Genomic DNA, 18,287 nt, shown 5'->3' with positions numbered 1-18,287 from the left:
AATTTCTCTTTCCTGGAAAATCAAATCATTTTCGCACTAACAATAGCCATTTCATATCATTAGTGCCTAAGATACCTCTGTGTGTTCTACTTCGTTTTGAAAACTTCTAGTGTTCCTGGATTTTTACTTTGTACATTCCATATTCTGATTAGTAATGAATATTTGGAACTGATTTTTTTCTCTCACTTTAAGTCTGCCCATCAGCAATTGAAGGTCCTAAAAAAGTGGCTCCATCCATCCATCCATCCATCACATTAAAGTCAACCCTACTTTGTGTAGGCAGCTCTTCCCAAGCCATATTTTGAGAACATTGCAACATGAGGGTGTCATCTCTGTATTGTCTCAGACAGTATTGCTATCCATAAAGTTTTAGGTGATGAATCTTTCCAAAGTGGACAGCCTATTCCTCCACTGAAATGGGTCATCTTGAGGGACCCTGCCAGCATTTGAAGTACAGGCAGCATAGCTTCCAGAATCACAGCAGCATGAAAGCCCCCACAGTCAGACAGACTGACAGATGTGTAGGATACTGTGTTATAGGTATAAACAAAGCTAATAACATTATTTTTGTTATAGATTCCAGTGTGGATATCCAAAATGATTCATATGAAATATAAGTATACTTTTCTATTGTAACTATACTAACAATGGATATTATAAAACATAACCACAATTCCTACAATCCCAAGCTATAATAGTACTTCCCAAATGCCATGGTTGCTCCCTATCCTGACACACCTTCTTTTTCTGTAAGACTTTTCACTACCACATATCCTACATGAAGTTCAATTTTACTTTGTCTTTCATTCTATCATCATAAACATATACTTGAAGTAATCAGAATTTTATCTTTTTATGGTTTATTATTACTGCCTACAACAATGCATGAAACAGAGTAGTCTATCAATAACATTTTTCTGTGAGCTTTCTTTGTACTGAGCTATAATTTGCATAAAATGTGTACAGTGTTGTTTAGGGTTGTGTGTCAACTTGTATAGGATATGGCTTCCAGTACTGTGTTGTTGTCGAACCATTTTGTGAACTGATATGATTAGCTTCCATTTTGTGATATTATGCAATTACCCTTCATTTTATGTGTTGTGCATCCTGTTATGTGCATGTTAATGAGGCAGTTTTTAAATTGCCTCCTTGCTCAAATCACACATTTACTCAAATTACACCTTTATGCTAAAGCAGTTGTTCTCAACCTTCCTAAATGCCATGACCCTTTAATATAGTTCTTCATGTGTAGTGACCCCCCTACCATAAAGTTATTTTCATTGATACTTCATAACTGTAACTTTGCTACTGTTATGAATCAGGCGACCCCTGTGACTGGGTCGTTTGACCCCCAAAGGGGTCACGACCCATAGGTTGAAAACCACTGCTCTAAGATAAAGAGCATTTTCTTGGATATGTGACATGTACTCAAGATATATATGGAATGTTCTGTCAAGGCCCTTCCTTGTTTTGAGTCCTACAGCTACCTCATTATCATCTGTCTGCCAATATTTGCCTAGCAGCCTGTAATTTATTGACTCTATAACTCACCAGCTTCTACATACCTCTGAGCCAATAGCCTGTCATTTGACCTGCTGATTTGAGGATTCACCAGATTCCCCATCCGTCAGTTAATTACATGACCTGCCAATTGTGGATTTTTCAGTCATTGCAGTGAAGTGAGCCATTTCCTTGAGATAAATATGGTGCTGTTTCTCCCATAGCCAGGATTCACAGGTTTTTGCAATTCTTTTGTTTCCTGTCCCTGTTGTTCTGCGTGGCTAGAAACCTTAGGTCCAATGGGAGGAATGTTCTCCCCTGAAGATACAACACTTATTCTACTGAACTAAAACTTAAGAATGACGCCTAAGCACTTGGGCCTTTGCAGGCTTCTGCATCAGCAGGTGAAGAATGAAATGATCATTTGGTTGGTGTGATTGATCCCGATTACCAAGGTTAAGTAAGATTGATGATAATTAAAGTAAAGAAGAGTATATCGAGGAGACAGGAGATCCTTGGGGCATCTTTCAGTACTTACCATGCCCTGAGACTAAAATCAATGAAAAACTAAAGCAAGCCAACTCAAATATGAATACTACTGGCCCAGAACTTGCAGGATGGGTCATGCAACCAGGCAAAGAACACAACCGGCTGAGGTATTTGCTAAGAGTAAAGGGGAAATGGGATGGGTGGAGGAAGGAGGTAGTTGTAACTACCAGTTATAATTATGTGACCACTTGTAGAAATCAGAAATATAATTACTATGAGTATCCTTTTCTTGTTTTATATGTGTATGCACATATATATAACTTTTTGAAGTATATGTGTTTACATATACAAACTCACTGCCATCAAATCAATACCGACTCATAGCGATCCCTGTAGGTTTCTGAAACTGTTTACCACCCCAGGATATATAAAGATAGATAGATGATAGATAGATAGATATTTAGATAGATAGATAGATAGATAGATAGATAGATAGATAGATAGATACTTAGATACTTAGATACTTAGATGATAGATATGTGTGTATAGATATACATATGCCCTTCAATAAGTTAAAAAATAGAACTAAAAAATCATGGATTTTTCCCAGAAGCTTTGGAAGACCCCTTGCATATGCGATGCAAAGAGGATTGCAAGTTCTCTCAGTAAGACGCTTGCCTTCGTCTCGTGAAGCTTCCGTAACAAAAAGAGGGGGCGATTGCACAAGTAGTTTTGAAGGGATCTTCTCAGTGGTGTTTGCTGAAAGTGAGGAAGATTTGAAACTCTTACTGATGCAGAGCAAGGGTTCCAGCTTTCCATACAGATTACAAGTCAGTATAAAGAACACCCAAATCCTCGCACCTGGAACAATAGGCAATGTGATAAACAGAGGAAAGATTGAAGCTGTCAAGGATTTCATCTTGCTTGGAGCCATAACCAATGCCCATGCAAGCAGCAGCCAAGAGAGAACTGATGTGCTGCATCGGGTAAGTCTGCTGCGCAAACCTCTTTAGATTATCGGAGAGCAGGACAGTTACTTTGAGCACTAAAGGGAACCTGGCCCAGGCCAGGGTGTTTTCAATTGCCACATAAGCATGTGAAAGTTGAACGCTGGATACAGTAGAGCCAGGAATAATGGATGTTTTTGCCTTGTGGTGCTGGTGAAGAACATTGAAAGTACTGTGGACTAATAAAAGAACAAATAAATCTGTCTTGGAAGAAGTACCACCAGAGTTCTCCTTGGAGGCAAGGATGGAGAAACTCCATCTCATTTACTTTGGACATGTTGTCTGGAGAGATCAGTCTCCAGAGAGAGTCATCATGCTTGATGAAGCAGAGGGCATGCAGAGAAAAGGAGGAAGGCACCCACGGAGATGGATTGAAACAGGGGCTGGAACAAGGGGTTCCAGCATAGGAACCGTGTGAGAACGGTGGTGAAACTGGCAGTTTTCGTTCTGTGGTGCATAGGCTCCCGGTGAGTTGGAATCTTCTCAATGGTGCCTAACAACAAGAACAATAACTTGGCCACTTCAATTAAAAGAAACAGAGATCAGCTCAGCAGGTTATGACAATTGTTTTTTCAGGATTCCCAAGGGGTAATCTTTATAGATTTTCTAAAGGACACGGGGCAATCACAGAGGCTCATTATGAAGAATGTTTAAGAAAATTAAAATCTGCATGGCAAGGAAAATTATGCCAAAGTTATTTTTTGTTTTTCTATTATAGTAATGTATCTGCTCATTCACTGAAGGTAATGAGCTCCCCTGGGAGAATTTAATTGGGAACCTTACCCGATCCACACTATAGTCCTTATCGTGCCCCTTCCAACTTCTCTTTGTCCCCAAACTCCAAAAAGATTCAAAAGAAACTCAATTTGAGTGCTCTAAAGATTTAAAAATTGCTATTTTGATATGGTATAAATTGAAAATCATAGAATTCTTCAAGAAGAGATAGAGAGATAGAAGCACCATGTTCAGAAGTTCCAATGCCTAGATGGAGTATATGTTGATAAATAGCAGATTCAAATTTTGATATTTTTGTTTACTGAAGGTTTTGCTATTTTATAAGAATATGTTTTAGTTATACTTGTGTGTGTGCATATAGCAATTTTTTAAATTTTTATATGAGATATTAGGCATAAACAAGACTGGTGTGTTTTTTACTACACACCAAAACCCAACCAGCTGAGGTACTAGCTAGAGGGTAAGGGAAAATGGGAGACAGTTGTAAATACCAGTTGCAGAAACATGATTGCTTTGAATATTCTTGCTTTTTATGTGTATGCATATATATATATATATCTGTATATATATATATATATTTGAAATTATATATATGTAACTTTTTGAAACTCACTGCTAATGAGTCAATGCTGACTCATAGAGAGCCCCCTCTGACTTTCTGAGACTCTGTTTACCGGAGTAGAAAGCCTAGTCTTTCTCCTCAGGAGCTGATGGTGGTATCAATCTGCTGACCATGTGGATTGCAGCCCAATGCACAATCCCTACACTGTGTCACTAATGTATCACATTAGGCACAAACATAACTTTATAATTTCTTTATTTGGAAATTATGCATAGTTTAGAGACAGTGGCTCTCAACCTTCCTAATGCCACGACCCTTTAATAGAGTTCATTTTGTGGTGACCCACAGGTTGAGAACCACTGGTTTAGAAAAACGTGTACAGATGATAAGCTGACAAGGGGTGAATTATGATGGTTAATGTTATGTGTCAACTTAGCTAGGCCCTGATTCCTCATTGTGTGGGATCATCGTCCATCTTTTGATCTGCTGTTATTACCCTCAGTTTTATGGGTTGCATATCCTAACCTCGCTGTAAGCCAGGATTAGTGTGGGGTTCACTTTAAGTCATAGCTTTACAAGCGGCATGACTCAAGTGACACCTTTACCCAACTCATACTTGCCTCAAGTCTTCTTTACTGCAATGTAAACAGACGTTACTTAGGACTGAGGCCCTCATCCAATATATATGCGGGTGTTCTTTCCTGGTTCTCCTTTGCTCTGAATCTGGCATCTAATTTGTCATCTTCTGACCTCTGGTTCCTGGGGTTTGAATGAACAGCCTGTCAACTGACCTAATTCTGGAATTCACTAGCTTCTGCATCTCCATGAGCCATGTTCTTGACATAAATCTCTGTTCCCTTTCTCTCTCTCTGTCTCTCTGTCTCTCTCTCTGTCTCTCTCTCTCTCTCTCTCTCTCTCTCTCTCTCTCTCTCTATATATATATATATATATATATATATATATATATATATATATATATATATTTACATATATACACACACACAGGGTTTTCAGAAAGTTTAGGTCAAGTGGAATGAAAAGATAATAGAATTCCATAAATGTCTTAACATATAAATAGATAAATAATAAAAATAAGTAGAGATTGAATTTGAAATAAAATAGATATGTTTATATATGTGACATAGATGTTTCATTGGTTTTACTTCTCTAAAGAACCCAGCCTAAGACACATAGCTCATAAATATACAATTCAATGAGTTTTTAACAAGTTTATCTGTCTCCTAAATTTGAATATTACCATGACCCTAAAAGTCTTATTGTGCCAATTTCCAATAAATGCCTATCTCTACATTGAAAGATATTGCTCTTAGTGTATTTCCATACATTAGATTAATCTTTTGAAAACATCTTATTGAAATTGCATAGTATATACTTTTCTGTGTCTATTTTCCTTTGTTCAATATACTATTTTTATATTTATTCATATCTTTGTGTGTATCAGTAGTTCCATCTTTATTTTTTGAGTACTACATATTACATTGCATGCATAATTCCTGTCTCTGACTCTCAGAAATTATAAATAAGCTATTATAAACAATATAGTACATATTTGTTGTGGCCATATGTTTTCAATTCTTTTGATTAATCAAGTAGGAATGCAATTTCCAGGTGGATAGTTAACTTTATTAAAAATTTATCTATTAACATCTATCATGACAGCATAAGGAACAATAATGCATGACTCCCCAATGAAAATGGTGAAACTATTTTTAAAACAAATACAGTGAAAACTATTTAAAATTTATCTTCCAAAACCTCTAAAAAACAGTTCTCAGGATGAAGAGCCAACAAAGATGTGTAAAATTTGGTTTTAAAAGGTCAGAGTCTGATATATGAACCAAGATCCCTCCCTCCATCCTAGCTCTTTAAGTCAGAGATTGAATTCCAGCCTGCTGCAGTCAAGAATACTGAAATCCCTTTTCTCCAGCAAGGAGATGAGAAATTCTCTTCTCAAAAGAAGTTAAATAGGACTGTTTCTCATCCTTCCACCAGCTCCCTACTGAGCTAGCTATCTATTGTTGAAGCTATATCCCCATCTTGCAATAAAGAGGTGGAGATCTGTTTTTGTCTTTTATCACCAGCCCCCACTGTGGAACAAAGGCTTTACCTTGAGTACATGGTACTGCCAGTACTGATTACCTGATTATCCTTGCCCAAGCTAGGAAGATGGTGGGTGGCCCCATGCCAGGAGAGCAAGCTGAGGAGACCCTAGGTTATTGCTTCCCTGCTCGCCCCCCACTACTCCCCACTGCTCATTCATTTGGAGGAGTCACTCAAAGAGAAGCTTGTATTATATCCCCAAACTATTCCCCAGTCCCTAGCTCCAGACCCCTGCCTCAGACATTTTGCCTGTGCTGGGAAACAATCCATTAAACAGATAGCTCCTAATCTTTTTCCCAAAGAAAGCAGCTTCACTTTCAACAGAGCAGTTGAAGCTTATAGGTGTGCTCATGAACGGAGATCGAGTGGGCAGCATTTACCCAGGGGCAAAAGCCAGAAAATGAGAAGAATAAATGGAACCAGAAAAGTCACAGAAGTGGGGTCCGTGATGGGACATTGTGTGGGAGGAGTCCTCTTGGAGTCAGAACAAAGATCAAATGCAGGTGTCTAACCAATTGTTCTTTCGAGGGATTTGATTGGATTCGCTTGTAGAGCAATTTATGAACCAATGCCATATTGAAAAGGGTAAAATAATCAACTGGCAAACAGTGGAGCTAGCAATGAGGGTGCAGGGTTCAGTGGTAGATTCTTGCCTTTCATAAAGTGGCGTAGGTTTGTTTCAATGCACCTCCATTATAGCTAACACTCATCTTTCATTGAACGTGTAGATTTTGCTCTAGTGCTCTAGTGCAGGCTTCAGTGGAGCTTCTAGACAGAATAAGAATAGGAAGAAATATCTGACAATCCTCTTTGAAAAAACTAGACAATAAAAATCCTAAGGATTACAGCAAAATAATGCCCAATATAGTACTGGTAGAGGTCTCCTCTAGATTGGAAGTCATTCAAAACACTGAGCAGTCTCAACAATGGATTCAAGCAACCTAACAATCGTGAGGATGGCACGGAACCAGGCGTTTCATTCTGTTGTACATTCAGCTGCCTGCCATAGAAAAAACTGAACAGAGAGTAACTCAAAACAAACATAATAAGACAGAATTAATTCTTACAGACACCCATACCCCGTGTGCATAATTTTACATACGTGAAAGCTGAGGGCCAGCACAACTAGAGAACTCTTCTAGATGGTAGCCTCTCAACATTCATATTCTTTCTGGACCCTCAGAATGTGACTTTATTTGGAAATAAAGTTGTTTCCGATGTGAATGACTGTTAAAATAAGGTCATTCTGGAATAGGGTAGGCCCTTAATCCAACATGTCTGGTGGATTTATAAAAAGAGGGAAATAAACAGAGAGAATTAGATACACATGGAGATACATACATCTGCAAGGAAGAGGTTTATCTAAGTCTCTGTGATGAGACAGAAATTGGATGATGCCAAGGAACCCAAAAGATTTCCAGTGACTCTAGAAGGTAAGTGAAAAACATGGAACCCTTGCCCCCTTAAGGACTGTCCCCGCTCCCACCCCATCCCCAGACACTTCAGAGAATGAAAACCTCAATTTCAGATTTCTCACTTCAGAGTGTGAGAGAATATTTTCTGTCATTCTAAGTCACCTAGCTTGTAGTAAATTGTTAGACTGCCCTAGCACACCAACAGAGTAGGAGAAACTTGTCTGGAGTTAAGCTCGCCTGAGTGTTCAGCCCTCACCAGTATCTGCTTAATTTGAAGTGAATCAGATTCCTAAACATTCTCTTGTATAAGATGAAATGTAATATCCTATTTAGGAAAAGCTTACGTGAAAAGCGGCTCATTGCGCCTTGCTTCTGTTGAACATAATCTAGGCGTTCGGTGTGTTTGCACATTGTCTGTCTGTCAAATTTAGTCCACAAGCAGAAACTTCGTCTAACACAACACTCTGCCTGGAGCTTCCCACACTGCTGGCACTCAGTCAGTGTTCATAGCAACATGAATGGCATCTGTTTAGCAAAAAGAACTGCACCATTAATATTTGCTATTAGTTCAAATGTATATTTAGCTATACCAAATGCTGAAAATATTTTATTCTACTTGTACTTCTGTAGGCACCAAAAAGATATATATTATGTAGCAGAGCCTGATTCTATCTAGGCTGCAAGCCCAGTAAATATCTTCATTTAAGATCTGCTCTAGTTGAGTAATTCTTTTGTTCTGAGATGCTTAGCATTTAGTAAATAGCAAACTATTGTGTTATTTTGCAGATAAATTAAAGCTGCCCTAGATCAGGTTTCCAAGGCTGTAAGTCTTTCTGGGAGAGACGTCCTTATATATCTTCATCACAGAGAGCAGCAGTTCAACACATACCCAACAGGGCCACCAGAACCCCTTTAGGAGTTTGGCATGAAGAGAAGTTACTAGACAATTCTAACAGAGTGACATTAGTACTGTAAGGAAAATACAGTGAAGAAAAAACAGTAATAAGGATGTCTAAGTGAGAATTGGGGCATTAGAGAAACCCTCTGTGGCAGTTACATAATCTCTCAACTTGCGATTGGGTGGAGCCTAGCCTGTCAATCAGGTCACAGCTTGATGGCCTCATTTGGAGGCTTAGAGGAGATAAATAGCTCACTGGCAGCCAGATAGACTCACTCACAGAGAGACATTCCTGTTGACAAGATGCATGGAGGTATGCTGAGCTGAAGGAGCCACGTGGAGACCCACACCAGTGTTGAGATGAGATGTTTTCCCAGCCACTGGAGCCACAAGACTTTCCAACCTCTGGTTTGTGATTGCTTGTGTTGCATGAGTCTAAAGAGGAATTTATGGACTAGTACTAACATATGGGATAACATGGGACTTATGGGCTTGATCTGGACTGGGCTGGGATGTTTTCTTAATGTATAATTGCTTTTTTTGTAATGCTCTTTCTTATACACATATGAGTGTCTCTGGATTTGTTTCTCTGGTCCACCCGAACTAACACCATCCTAAACAAAATGGTGCCCCAGTGAGAGCTAAAATGGCCTCATAAATTATCCAAGTGAAAAGCTGATAGGCAAAAATTCCCGCAGGAAGAACATGTTCAAAGACCCAAAGATAAAGGAAATAGAGATAGGTATAGTTTCTAATCCTGAAGTATAGTTCAGGTGTGGTAAGAAATAAGTTTGAAAGATCATCCTAAGGGACCTACAGCTAGGTTAAGGTTATGGGATTCTCTAGTTTGTCCTACAAGGTCACGATGAGTTGAGATCAACTCTTCTGCACACAACAACAACCTGAAAACAAAGAAACACTGGGGGTGCTAATGGTTAAATGCTCAGTTGTTAACTGAAAGGTCTAAGTTTGAACTTAATAGCTCCATAGGAGAAAAGATCTCATGGTCTTCTCTCAAAAAGTACAGGCTAGAAAGCCATAGGACTCAGTGCATTGTATGGGGTAGCTACAACATTTGATGTCACCCAACAACAACCTGAAGACAACTAAAATGCCTAAGCGACTAAGAAAGATTTGTGTCTTAGAAAAGTCATTCTAATTGCAATGTCGAAATCACAGGGAGCAAAAATGGGCTGATGGAAACAGTTGTGGACCTTTAAAAATGATACTATACCAAAGAAGCCCTGTGGTTTAATAGGCTGCACACTGAGCTACTAACTGTTAGGTCAGTAGTTCAAACACACAAGCTGCTCTGCAGGGGGGTAATGAGGCTGTCTACCCCCCTGATGATTTAAGTCTGAGAAACCCAAAAGGGTTATTCTACACCCAATTGTCCAAAGAGTTACTATGAGTCAAAATTGACTCAAAGGTAGTAAATCTTGAATTATAGGAAATTCAGAGGATGGATTGAACTCATTTGAGGAGATAAAATTGTGCCGCATATGATGAATGGTTGGAAGGGGACCAGTTATGCAATAATACACATTAAAGACCTGGGTTTCTGACTTGAACGACTGCGTGAATGGTAGTTCTGTTCACTGAGATAAGAAGTATGGAAGGAGAAACATCACTTGGGTTTGTGAAAAGGATTAATTTGGTTTTAGTCAAGTCTGGAGAGATGAGTATTGTATTCCTTTGTTTATTAGAATCATTTCTGACAGTATTTCAATTCTAGCATACTCACTGTCATCAATTCCATGCCAACTCATAGTTACCCTATAGGACAGGATAGAATTACCCCTGTAAATTCCAAGACTGTAAATATTTGGGGTAGTAGAACCCTATTTTTTACCCATGGAGTATCTTGTGGCTTTCAACTGCCCACTTTGTGGGGTTCAGTCTACTGTATCACCTCTATAACACCATATGGACCTAGAAAGCAGCAAAGACCGTGTCATGGCCCAAAGAGTCAAACACGGGACGAGGGGGACACTCAAGAGTCAAATACAGGAATAGATGGATTGTCTACATGCTGTTGGTCACCATCAAGTTGATTCCCACTTATTCTACATATAAACCTGAAGACCGTCAAGTGGTAGTTAAAGGAAAGGATAAATAATGCCTCAATGCAGCTTGGACTTCTTCCCTCAGTTCCATCAGTTCTTGATCATGATCGGCCATTGACCATTTGTGGGGCGGAGTATAGTGCCATCTTCTTCAGGTGGTTGTCGCACTGTTTGATATTTGGCCTAGAGGGTTATTATTGCAACCTGAGGTTTGATTATTCTTTTTCTTCTATTCTTTCACCAATAGATATGCTGAACATGTTCTTCCTTTTTGATATTTTAACTCAAGGTCTTTGTGCATTTCATTATAACATTCTATTTTATAATATTGAGCATCTCTTTGAAATTTTCTGTTCAGTTGCTTAAATACACCAGTTATACCATTCACTTTAGCTATTCCATATTCAACAGCAAGTTTCCATGTCTGTTCTGACATCCTCTTTGATCTTTTCTTACTTTCTTGTGTTTTTAATTCTCTTTTTCTTTATGTATGATGTTCTTGATGCCATCTCATAGTCATCAGGTCTTCCTGGGTTAAATCTGTTCTTGGGATAGTCTCTAAATTTAGGTGGAATAAGTTCAAAGTCATAAGTTGACTCTAGTGGACTAGTTTTATTACCTTCATCTTCAACTTGTACTTGTATATGAGCAATTGATCATCCCACCATCAGTCCCTAGCCTCATTTTGGGTGTTAATATCAATCTTCTTTCCAAAGATGTAGTCAGTTTGATTCCTATGTATTCCATTTGATGAGATCCACTTGATGAGATCCATGTGCATGATCACTGTTTCTGTTGTTGAAGAAAGATATTTGCCATGAAGCCATCGTTCTTGCAAAATTCTACTGTACAACCTCCAATTTCATTTCTATCACCAAAGCCACATCTTCCAATAACTCCTGTTTCCAACTTTCACATTCCAATCACCGATAGTGATCAATGCATCCTGATTGCATGTCTGATCAATTTCAAACTGAAGAAGTTTGTAGACTTCTTCAGTCTCTTCACCACTAGCTTTAGTGGTCAGAGCACAGCTTTGAATAATTGTATTAATTGATCTTCTTTGTAGGTGTGTAGATATTATCCTATCACAGACAGCATTGAAATGTACTTCTTGATGTTGAAGGTAATGCCATTCTTTGGAATTGAATTTGTCATTCCAAGCAAACTCAATATGTCCAGTACCAGTCAAACTCACTGTCCAGTACCAGTCCATTTCATTGATCTTCACACTGGGATATTGATCTTCATACTGATTGCATCTCATACTTGAGGGCTTGTAATTTTCCAGGATTCATACTTCGTACATCCAACATTGCAGTTCTTAATACATTTCATAGCTGCTTCTCACTTTGAGTCTTCTTATATTCATAAGGTTTTCAATGCCTAATCCCTCAAAAGTGGACAACTTGTGCCTTCTTCAAAGTCTGTTCTTAGTTTGGAAGCTCCTCTGAAGCCTATTCACAGAGATGACACAGGTGGTATTTTAAATACTGGTGACATTGCTTCCAGTATCGTAACAACATAGAAGCCACCACCATATGACAAACTGACAGACAAGTGGTAGTATTATGAGATAGTGGTTATGAAATTTGTATAATTTTATATATTGACCTTAACCTCACCACATACTCTACAATAGGGAGGTCTGTGGAAAGAACTGGTATCAAGAGGAGAATCCTGAAGAGTTCCAAGCTAATCTTGACTGATATGGCATCTCTGAAAAAGATGACTGCTTTCATTGAAATGGAGAAAATGGTCAGGGTGATACAGATTTAATTAAATATTTCAATGCTTTACATTTCACTCTTACAGAACCTACCCAATGATTGGCTCACTCCTTAAGTGATGCACTTGGAGATACTTCTACCCAGGTTGTAAAAAATCCTACTTCCACGTGAGAGGAATGACACTTGAATGCTGATCGAAGCACACCACAGGTGATGATGAAAGATTGACTGTACAAATGTGAAATAAAAAGATTTCATTAAGAGCCTTCAGCACAAGAAAATCAAATTTTTCTGTGTCTCATGGAAAACAAAATTTTAGATCCAGTGGCATTTAGGGGTGCTACATACTATAGGATTATGCACATCAAATCGATAACCAAGTTTCAAAGAAAAGAAGAATATTTTTCTGCAGAGGTATTAAGGGCAAAGACTTAACTATGCCATATAACACTAGAAATAGAAATAAATGAATAATAGGTTGGTTTTTATTTCAATGGAATCTGAAGCATCAGATACCAAGAGGTGAGATTTCAGTCATTAGCAAGTTTTGAAGACTACACAATCTAGGTTTCCAAGTGAGGGTTGCTCTTTATTGGTTTAATAATCCACAAAGAGTCGATGCCTCAAGGAAAAAAAATGGAAACTCTAGCTAACCTAGGTCAGTGTCAGAAATGGCCCAAAGAATGCCAACCTTAGAGAGTATGGGTGGGCACACCTCTCATACACACTACACTTTATTGCCCTTTCCTCCCACTCATGCCATCGAATCGATTCCAACCCATAGCAAGCTTGTATGACAGTAGAACTGCTGCTCTCTGTGGGTTTCTGAGATTGCACTTTGCAGATCACTTGCTTTTTACAAGTTCAATGTGTGTGACAACCCTGCTGTGTCAAGCAAATCCATTAACACAATTTTCCCAAAATGTGTACTCACTTCATGTCTCTGTGTCATTCTTTTGCTTATTCTCACACAATGCTTCCAACTTTTTCACAATGCTATTGCCCACTACAGTTCAATGACTACAGTGCAATGTAAACGTACCTTTTCTATGCACTGGGAAACCAACCAAATTTGTATGACTAATTTTATTTGCAATGGTTTCTTTATTTTGGTCATCTGGAGGCAACCCTACAATATTTCTGAGATAGACTTGTATGATGGGGCAGATGGTGATGTGAGTTGTGGATACAGCTACAGGCTACGCTGAAAAAGGGATGGGTGCGGTTTGGGATGTACCTTTTTAGTTTCTTTGCAGTATTACAACATAATATCACAAGTAAATGTCTTTAAAGAGCAGAAATTAACCTTCTCACAGTTTGGGAGTTTAAAAATCAGGTCCTAGCAGTGTTGATTACTTCCTCAATTAATCGTTCCTTAGTTTCTTGGCACGCCTCCCATGGCGTTGATTCTCCCCCACCACCACCCACTATAGATGCCTCTGTGTCTAATCTAATCTGCTTATAATTAGGAAGGGATTCCATTTAGAATCCATCTTGCTGAGGCCTTGGATAATTAACATAGCAAAGAATAATCCATTTCCCAACAAGATGACACCCACAAGAATAGGAGTTGGGATTCCAACAGGTATTTTAGGGTTGGTGTTGTTGTGGTCAGGTGCCATTGAGTCAGTTCCAACCCATAGCATAACGCTAACCCTGCCGATGCACTCCAATAGCACGAAACACTGCCCCGACTTGCAGCGTGCTCACCATTGTTCTGTGCTTGAGCCTGTTATTGTAGCCACGGTGCCCAGCCATCTCCTAGAGGGCCTTCCTCTGCCTCACCAAACATGATGTCCCCCTCCAGGGACTGCTCTCTCCTCACAATATGTCCAAAGCATGTGAGACAAAGTCGTGCTATCCTTGCCTCTAAGGAGCACTGTGGCCTTGCTTCCCCGAAGTCAGATTAGCAGATTAGTTTGTTCATTTAGCAGTCCATGGTATTTTCAATATTCTTCTCCAGCACCACAATTCAAACACACCAATTCTTCTATGGTCTTCCTTATTCAATGTGCAACTTTCACATGCATATAAAAGCAAGTGAAAATACCATGGCTTGAGTCAGGCACATCTTAGTCTTCAAATAACATCCTTGCTTTTCAATACTCTAAAGAGGGCTTATGCAGCAGATTGTCCTGATGTGATGCATCTTCTGATCTCTTGACTGCTGCCTCCATGACTGTGGATCCAAGCAGGACAAAATCCTGGACAACTTCAGTATTTTCTCCAACTATCATGATGCTACCTATTGGTCCAGTTGTGAGGAGTCTGGTCTTCTTTACATTTAATTGTAATACATACTGAAGGCTGCAATCCTTGATCTTTATCGGCATCCAGTGCTCCAAGTCCCCCTCACTTTAAGCAAGCAAGATTGTGTATCTGCCTAATATAGGTGGTTAAAAAGCCTGCCTCCTGTCCTGATGCCAATACCTCTTCAGATAAGCCTTTTTTTTTCCAGCATTTGCTCAGCATACAGATTGAATAAATATCAATACAATCCTGTCGCACACCTTTCCTTATTTTAAAACAGAGTATGCCCTGCCTCTTGATCCATGTACAAGTTCCACATATGCACAGTGGAATGTTCTAGAATTCACATTCTTCTGAAGGCTATCCATAGTTTAGGATCCACACAGTCACAGTCGTATCCCTTGGCACAGGCAATAAGACACAAGTGAATATCTTTCTAATTCTCTGCTTTAGCCACGATTCATCTGACATCTGCAATAATATCCCTTGTTTCGTCTCTTCTGAATCTGGCCTGAACCTTTGGAAGCTCCCTGCCAATGTACTGTGGCAACTGCTGTTGGATGACCTTCAGTAAAATTGCACTTGCTTGTGATCACAGTGAGATTGTACTATAGTTTGAGCATTCTGTTGAGACACCTTCTTGAGAATGGGTACAAATACGAATCTCTTCCAGTGGCCAAGTACCTATCTTCCCAATTTTCTGGCATAGATGAGTCAGTGGTTCCAGTGATCCATTGACTTGCTGAAACATTTCAATTGGTGTTACATCTTTCTCCTGCGTCTGGTTTTAAACTAATGTTTTCAGTGTACCTTGAACTTGTTCCTTCAGCACCATTGGTTCTTTCTGACCTGCTTCCTCCTGAACTGGATGGATGTTGTCTCGTTCTTTTTGACACGGTGATTCTATGTATTCTTTTTGTCTTTTGAATGATGCTTCCTGCATCAGTCAGTATTTTGCCCAGAGAATCTTTTAATATTGAAACTCGAGGCTTGAATTTTTTCTTGAGTTTTCACTTTAAGATAGGCTGAGCGCCACCCCGGGCATTTAAAAAAAAAAAAAAAAGATAGGCTGAGTATGTTCTTTCCTTTTGGATTTCTAATTGTAGGCCTTTGCACATTTATTTATAATATTTGGCTTTGTCTTCTCGAGCTGCCTTTTGAAATTTTCTCTTCATCTATTTGACTTCATTATTTCCTCTGTTTGCTTTCGTTACTCTATGATTAAGTGCGAGTTTTAGTGTCTCTTCTGACATCCACCTTAATATTTCCTTTCTTACGTGTCTGTCTTATGTTCTTTTTAAAACAGTTTTATTGGCATGTAATTCACATATCATGCACTTTAGTAGTTCAGTCACATCAAAAAGAGTTGTGCAGTCATCACCACAATCCGTTCTGGAACATTCCTTCATTCTTGTGCCCATCGTTATTAGCTCCCCATTTACCCAACCTCCTTTGCCATGCACTCAGGGAACATTAGCTCAGTGACTATCTCTATATATTTACCTATCCTGGATCTCATATGCAGAAAACATTTTTTAATCCTAGCAACAATAACAAAGTCATAATAGATAAAAACCTCAACTGAAAATAAAGCAGTAAATATTTAAAACTAGAACACATTTAAATGGATCATAAGGGAAATTACATGATAGCCTGCTAAATGTTAGCCTAACTGCATCTCCAACAATCCACGTTCCAACGCATTAGGCATGAAAGGCTATTCACATCACTGGTTCCTTGTGAGGCGGATTCATGGGGGATCCTAGTGCATTTCCCCTTCACTTGTTTTTTTTAATGGAAACAGCTTTAAAAATGGGTCAAAAGGGAGAGCATAGGATATGATATTTTGACTTACCTACATCTGCCATAGTGGAATGTTCAATGCTGTCTGTCTGATATAACTATTCACACCCCTCAACTATGATCAGACAAGATTCGCCAGAGGCTGAATCCATCTGTGGACCCTGCAAATGGACTTTAGTCTTCCACTGACATCCATAGCCTTCTGCTAACCAGCTGTTCACAATTTAACTTCCGGTGCCATTCCCTCCTTTAGAGTGAGATTAGATTGTTTGCAATCCTTGTATCACACAGTCTGGTGGGCTTCTTCCATGTGGACTTAGTTGAGCCTCATTAGATGGCTGTTTTCTTAAAAACAAAACAAGCCTTTAAGACCCCAGGTACTATTCTTTCTGATGGCTGGTTACCACCTATTGTCTACAAATTGGGGCTGGAATTAAAATGAATAATGTTCTCGATGTCCTCTCACAGGAATGCAGTGCTTAAAACAATAATAGGAACTTAAGTAAAATTCTCCAGTGAAGAACAGAAAAATAGTATACCAGATATGCCCTATAGCCAGGTTTCATTTGACTACCAAACACCTCAAAATGTAAGACAACATTGAAAATTTGGAACCTTTGATATTGCCACAGACACATTTTATATATACACACACACATATGCACAGAGATAGTCCTATATTTTTAAATGACCATTTCACAACTCTGAGTCCATATTCCAACATCACACTAATTATTTGGAATTTTTGAGTTTGGGACTCTGTTTCCTAGCTGATGACATTTTCCAACTTAGCCATTTTACTAAATTACTTCACTTTACTAATTCCTTCAGGCAGACACTGGTACTTGTGCCTCCAGATGCAATGACTTTGTTCTAGAAAATTTTCAGCCATAAAAATTGACCTATCTACTGAAAGCCTTCAAAAGAAATTTGGTGCAAGTTTCTGAGTGAATCATAACGGAATGTCCTTCCCAAGAAGGATGACTTCAGTTTGTGGGCAAGTGATCCTAGGCTCTTCTTCCTGATCATAATTAGATCACAAGTCTGGTTGGCTTTTGTCTATTGAGCCTACCCCTGGTTTATGGCAATAAACCTTATATTTCTATAACCTATAGCATGGACCATTTGTACTTCATGCAATAATAGCTTCATCATTCAAACAAAATTAAAGAGAAAGGTCAAGTATGTCCTCAATAACCCCATGCTGCATGGTTATCCTATCCCAATTCTCCAGGTAGTGTTATAACAAATTCTCGAGAGAGCATTTTAACAATATGAAGAACATCTTCATAGTTCTCTCCTAGAGAACATTGTTAACAGTGAGTGTATACCCTAGGTAAAAGAATTTTCCCAATTAAGAATTTAAGACACAATTCCAAATTACTTGCAGGAAGAGTGACTTGTTTAACTGCCATCAATAAAACATGAAAGTTATCATTCCCAATACCTTCACTTTAACTACACTCTAGATTTGTACTAATACAAAAGGTGTTTTTATTCATATTTATCACTTAGAGCTTTCTGATATTTATGCTCTTAAATAGATTTCCACATATTCTGGTCATTTATACAACCACAATCCATTTTAGCTGTGTTATTAATTTTGCTTCTCATTATGGGTTACATATTATTTTTAGGCTTGTGACATATGTAACTTAGTTTATTATTTCTATTGTATTGGAATCAGCTTTGAGAAAAATTTCATTTTTCC

Source organism: Tenrec ecaudatus, chromosome 8 (genome assembly GCF_050624435.1).
Source record: "Tenrec ecaudatus isolate mTenEca1 chromosome 8, mTenEca1.hap1, whole genome shotgun sequence".
NCBI lineage: Eukaryota > Metazoa > Chordata > Mammalia > Afrosoricida > Tenrecidae > Tenrec > Tenrec ecaudatus.
The sequence above is the reverse complement of the archived record's forward strand: the minus strand, read 5'-3'. Positions refer to the sequence as shown.